Source organism: Sturnus vulgaris, chromosome 4 (assembly GCF_052056855.1).
Source record: "Sturnus vulgaris isolate bStuVul1 chromosome 4, bStuVul1.hap1, whole genome shotgun sequence".
NCBI classification, from domain to species: Eukaryota; Metazoa; Chordata; class Aves; order Passeriformes; family Sturnidae; genus Sturnus; species Sturnus vulgaris.
In genome coordinates, this window is record NC_142246.1 from 65,517,075 (window position 1) to 65,523,849 (window position 6,775).

The following is a 6,775-nucleotide window of genomic DNA, read 5'->3' on the forward strand; positions in this document are numbered from 1 at the left end:
TAACAAGTATGCACCCCAGGGCTGATGAAAGTGGTGCATATAAATATGGAATCTGCTAGTAATTATAAATTAATTTTTGTCTACTAATTCATAATGTTCTCCTATATTCATGCATTTTGGGATAGAGAGTGAGCTGTTAATCTGCTAAGGTATGTGAAATGGGATGTCTTACATCATCTGTGATTAAGATGCCATTTACATGGTTGTTAAGGAATGGATGAGACAGTGGAGGCTGAGGACAGGGTACCCTCTGTGGCTGGTCCTGATGCTGCTTGTGAGACCTCTGGCTTCCTCTGACTGCTGTGGGGTCAGCAGAGCAATCATTGTGCCAGGCACCAGACCAAAAATCTGCCAGCTTCTTTCTGCAAGATGAAAAATGAGATGGTAGAGTTCAGGGATTCAGAGAGATTAATGTGGCCAAACTGAGACACTAAACTGACCAGGCATAATTCACAAACTAGTATTACTCCAGGTAACATGACAAAGTGCTCTGGTCCAGGGAGATCTAGTTTTGATGTACTGGCATCTGAATGAGAAAAGTAGAATTAAGACTCACATAATTTGTTTCCCACTGTGACCTCTCTCAAGATATTGGATAGGGCTCATGGGAGAGCACAGAGGTTTAATGCCAAGGCTGATGAAAACTGACCCATTTCAGTTTACAAGATGGATTTTAGAGAAACTGTGGCAGAAAAGCCACATGTTTCAGCTGATGAATTGATTTAAAATTGAATCTCTTGAAGACAGCAGATGGGAAACAGAGCAAAGCTTTTATAATATGGTGGAACCAATAGGGACATTTCCAAACCAAATAAATAAAAAGATGGAAACATAACAAAGAACACCTTAATAAAAGTGGGTAACAAAGGGCTATGGACTCAGCCACTACAACAAACCTTTTTGTTCTGTTTTTTTGCAATCACCAGCACTGTTAATGAGCCATAAGCCAGCAGTACTTCATTGAATGACTGATCCACACATTGGCTGCAAGTGCAGTGAGACATAGGCCATATTTATGAATTTAATGGAAGTATGAGGTAAATACACTGGGTTTGAGATACTGATATATCTTTTTTTTAATATTATATGGAAACGAAATTGGTCTCATCAGTATTAAAAGTGTGATTTAGAGTCGCCTCTGAGGTGCATGGATTCTACAAGCTTCAGTCTCAAAACTATACAATTATTAATGCTGAAGGCTGGTCACGAGGTAATATGCTCTGCTCACAATTTCTGGACTGAAACTGTTGCTGAGGGAGCAGATATATCTTTTTCTATCTATAGAAATGTGATGCAAAGTAATTATATAGGGGTTTATGTCACATTAGCCAAATTGGCTCACAATTTAAATCAATGCAAGATTTTAGAAGGGATCCTAGGTTCCAGATACAAAAGCTTCTTACAGTGCATAGTCATGGCTATGGAAGAGCTGCCTAGGTATGGAAGGCCACTAAACTTAAAAATTACCATTGTGAATTAAATGTGGTAAAACTGCTCAAAAATGCTGTCTGCAATTTGCTAAGTCCCACTTATATAAGGATAATAATATTTTTTTTTTAACTTTGGTAGTGGTACCCTGCTACTAATATACTTTTTGTTTTCTTTTTTTCCCCCCTTTCCTCCTAAAAAGCAGGATTTTAATTGCAGTTTCTGTTTGGAATATTTTGTCCTGTAGATAAAATGGTGTTTTCTTTCTCTCCTTAGCAGGCACAGCTGTAAACACTGAACAGAAGGGATTTCTGGGCAAGATCACAGCACATGGATGGTATGAGCTGGCCATTTGCAGGTAGATATTAGCTGGCAATACCTGATGTGCTTTCTAAGAGTCGGGTGTGAAATAATTTGCAGGCTAACAACTTCCCTGTATATATGAATGTCTCACAGATATTTTCTTTCTTCCAGAGCTGTTTCTCTGCCCACCTTGTGTAGCTGCATTTGTAAGATGCCATGTAAAGCTCCATTCCTCTCCAGTTTGGGATCAGCCCTGCACTCACCATGGCCAGAGAGGTCCCAGGCTGCTCACAGGCTGAACCCTGGCTCTTTTAGAGCCCAGTCAGACAGCACTCACATGGGGCCTGAAAAACTCTATACAGGATTTAACCTTCATTATGTCTAAGGAGCCTTTGAATATTCATTTCGTTTCATTTCAGAAATAATGGCCCTGAAAGTTCCCAGCACTGCCTATGAGGTACCATTTTGCTGCCACTAGTCTCACCTATGAAGCTGAAGGTAAGGATCCAGTGGGTGAGTTGATTGCAGCACAACGTAATATCTGCTGGCCTATTTTTACCCTTAGAAGGAGCCAGAACCCCCCATTCACATTTTATATTCATTTATGCCTATTTGCTAAGTAATTCTTTTCTTCTTCATCTTTCTGTACCCTGACACCTTAATCTTGCAGACATCTTACTGTTGTTAATGAGAAATAGGTCCCTGTCTTTAGGATGCTCGCTTTCCACCTCTGAACACGGAGCCATCAGATGACAGCTCACTTTGCAAGACTTGAAAATGTTGTGTTGTACCCCTCTTTTGAAGAATACATTTATATTAACAGAGCTCAAACCAGGAGCAATAATGACAGCCTTACAAACACGATTACTAGCTGAGACACAAGTACAGCCACTCTGTTGCATACATCACCCAGGTATTATTTTCAGCTCCAGATCTGAAAGCAATTTCCATATTCTACAGACAAAAGCATGACACCTATCTCTAGGAGAAGCAGAACTAATCTAATATCTGTGGAAATACAATGCATCTTCTAAATGACACTGTTTCAGGGATATCTGTAAACTCTCTGTCTGGAGGGTATTTAATTAATTCCACTTCCTATAGAGTCCATCATCTACTTAAAACATGGAAAAGCTTTTAACAAGCAAGATCTCTGACTCTCAAGAGACAAGGTGTTCTGAGAAAACAAACAATTCAACTCTGTTAAGCTAGTACTCAAGACCCAGTGCACTAAACTTTGAAGGGAAAAACAAAGCCAACTGAAACCAGCAAGGGACTGAATTGTTTTTAGTATATCTTGCAAAAATTTAAATAAGAAAATTCAGGTGACTAAATAAAACATAAGCCATCTATTATGCTAGTAATGTAACAGAAAGAATCAGTAGTGGGCAGGTTGCACTTACAGCACTCTGAGAAAAAGCAACAGTGCAGGTCTTGGTTTCTCTCAGTGTGCTGAAGTTGTGACTGGAGTATGAGGAGAATTATTGAGCCACTGCTGAGCTGAAAAGATACTGCCTATACACCAGGTACACCTTGTCTTTTCATGCCAGGTTAACTGCTCTATGGCTGAAATATAGAGTGTATTGTTCAAAGAAATCCTAGCTCTATATGGCAAAAAGGAACTGCTATTTTTATTTGAGTGGGGAAGGCTGTTGGCTGAGGCTAGTGTGCCTTATGCAACAAAGATCACCTGCTTCTTCCAGATAAGAACCATGCTGTCTGATGGTTTGAGCTGAGGTGCAGTGATTTTCTGTGTGCAACTGTCCTAGTTCAAAGCAACAATATATTTTTTGTGCCTGTGTCTCTATTATTCCCCATTGAGTTTCTCACTGTTCTTGAGAAACAAAACGATTAAAAATGATCTTCAATAATGAACGAACCTCTACCTGATCTGTTGTTCCAAACACAGTTTCTGAATATCCTGAGCTAACCTACCTTAATTTCTTCCTCAGCAATGGTACTTTTGAAGATCAAATGTTTCTACTATAATACTTTTTTCCCCTCTGTGTGTGTGTGTGTGTGTGTGTTTCTTCCAGGTTATTTGGATTATGAGTCATAAAGTGTCTTGAAACAATGGGAACTGCACCAGATGTAGTAGAAGCTCTGATAGACCACAGCAAGAAGTTCTTCAAGTACTAAAATTCATTGCAGAAATCCAGCTCTTATTTCAAAGCAGGACAGTGTGTCACAGTGACTGTCACAAGTCAATGCAGAGCTCATCACTGGCAAAACTCATCTACCTTTATGTTTGCTTGTACAAATTCAGGTAACTTTAGTGGTTCTGTAATATAGGTAAAATAAGTCTTTAACCAAGATGAAGTGCTAGCTAAATTGCTGCTGTGATAGTGTGACTGACTTCAAAACAAATACCCATCAATTATTTCATTCATTTAGCAGGAGATTACCCCAAACCTGGCCTAGAACACAATGATTTGTGACCCTCAAATTCAAGGAGAAGCTCTATTATAGATTAAATTAATTAAAGCCTCCATAGGGATTCTCTTCTGCTATTACCCATTCACTACCTCAGTTCTTCTTCCCTCTGGCCACAATGCATGTTAGTGGAGGAAAAAATCACTTCCTGAAGCCATGCTGCCTATAGCAATTTCACACAGCTCTAAATTATGTGTAAATATCTCATTTCTTAATGATGTTAATGTTGCTGAGTGCATAGGTCTGCAGTACTCAGAGTTTTATGAATAAATATCAGCTCTAAATTACTCACCCTGTTTGAGCAGTAATCACTCAGACTCTCAAGCAAGCAGAAAAAAACTTTGTGTTCTTTTCTCCTCAATTTACTTGCATTTCTAAAGCCTTGCAAACTTCACATACTTTTAATGGTCTGTCTGGGTCAGCATTATCATGAAATTTTTAGTACTTCACCTTTGCATTCTTCAGGATGTGACCTTCAGCTTTCTCTGGCAGTACTATGACAAGAATGAATTCTGCTTCTCCAACAATATCAAGTTTTCCTGTCATCAACTTCCTCCTTGTGTTCCATAATGGTCCTATTAATGTTCTGCCTGACAGTTTGCTTATCTCAATACATTCAGTTTACCATTTCCTTTCTATATTATACCCTGGTATAAAAAAAAAATCCCTAAATGTTTACATTTTTCAAGCTTTCCTTAATCCCTTGTTCATTGTTTACACTTCAAGTTTTCGAAAAGATAATACCTGAGCAGGTGATTATGAAATAAATACTAAAAATAAAACAAGACCAAAAAACTATACAAAGTGTTCTTGAAGAAGTATTTTTTACTGTTTAAAAAATAAACTCCTCAGAACTTCTTCCTTATACCACTTATCCCTTTTTCCTCTCTCCAGAACCATCCTTTAAAACTACTTTTAGGTTATCCTGAAATAAAAGATTCAAAAGATGCTGTAATATGGGAAAGTGTCAGCTCTAATAGCACATCTGCTTGGGATACAGTACTCCTTCTTCAGAGCAATGTAATCTAGTCTTTTATTAATAATACAAGGTACCTCCAGAAGGGGATGATGAGGAGACCTGAACTTCTCTGTTTTGAATTCACTTTGTTAAAAAAAAGGCAAATTCTAGGATTGTTCCTGTCATCTAAGTAATCAAAATTTCCATTTCTCTACTTTTCTACAATTTTATCTACAGCTGGATTTGCCTCCCTTCATCTTATATAAATTTTATGGATTTTATTAATGCATTATTCCTATGGCCTGAACTGATTAATTTGTAATTTTTTGCCATAATACACAGAAAAAATTGCATGAAATCTTGAAGAATCTTAGGGGTTTTCAGTTACTGAATGAAAGATGAGCTGTCAGGATTAGATTTTTTTTTTAAGGCATTAAGTGTCTAAATGTTTAGCTGGGCTAGTATTTTATAGTTTAGGTGAGAAACCATCCATTTTACTGTACCTTCAATGGTTCCTGCAGCAATTATTCAGATTATGGGACATTAAACATATTTCCAAACTCTTGCCTTTGCAAGCTGAAATTTCAGAGTTTCCTAGGACATTTCTGAAATTTCTACTAATTCTCTGCTTTATCCAAGGGAATATTATGGATATTATGGACCAATACAACAATATGAAAATTAATTACAGAATTTTGAAAGAAATACTATCCATCTTACTTATAAAGTCTTCTTCATGTTTATGCACTGCTGTTTGTTAAGTCTCTGAGATATTTTCCTTGCTCCTCTCCATGATGCCTTTATCCATACACTCACTGAGGTCTATATAGTGCTGATTTATGTAGATGCTCCTTTTCTGGCATTGCAATGGAAAGATCAGACTGAAACAGGATTTTGAAAGCTAATCTTTATGACCTGGGAACTGGATTTTGTCTGGTTTTATTCATAAATTCCCATTTGCGAAAGTTTTTTGAGAGCTGCAATTTAACTTCATTTGGTAAGCAATTGAAACAAAAGCAAAACTTTTCAAATGTTTTGAGAAAAGGAGTAGAACCGAAGCAGATACTTCTGTGGTTGAAATTTGCTGGATGATCTTAGTCTTTAGACAAGTTCTCATTTAAAGTTTTGTTGAGAGAAAACAGGTTCTAGTAAATATCTTAATTTAGGTGAAGCAGCATATTTTGCTAAAACTATGATTAGTTGAAAACATCCTGGACTGCTTCAGCAGGAACACAGAAATTATGCCATGTTGTTAGGCTGGTGTGCAGTCTGCTGACTGCAGAATGCTTTTATATTGTTTAAGCATCTGCACAAGAAATGTGCTGTTGCTTTGAGCTCAAATCATCAAAAAAGCAAAGGAAGAAGCTGCAGTTTCTCATCAGGTCCTTTCTTCCCCAGTTCTGCCAGGTGACTCTCTCTGTTCTGCTGCTTCCAGGAGTTTCTCTCTTTCCTGTACTGCTGACTACTAACTGATCTCCCTGCAGCATTTTTCCCAGCTTCTGTCCCACTCTGTTCCTTGGTCTTCAGCGTGGACTCTGGGACCCCTTTCTGCTTGTCACTTGAAGCATCCAGATAGCCTCAATCCAGGGAGTGCTGCATATTTCTCCTGCTCCCCTCACCCCAGGACTCTTTCCTTTCACAGAGCATATTTGC

At 38.0% G+C, this 6,775-nt stretch overlaps 1 long non-coding RNA gene across 1 annotated transcript; it reads left to right on the forward strand.

Annotated features, from left to right (window-relative positions):
* Positions 1–1,733: 1,733 nt before the first annotated feature.
* On the forward strand, positions 1,734–5,174 carry LOC148224057 (uncharacterized). Its single transcript, XR_015803577.1, has 3 exons — positions 1,734–1,786; positions 1,903–2,229; positions 3,768–5,174. It is a non-coding gene; the product is annotated as an uncharacterized LOC148224057 (long non-coding RNA).
* Positions 5,175–6,775: the final 1,601 nt, after the last annotated feature.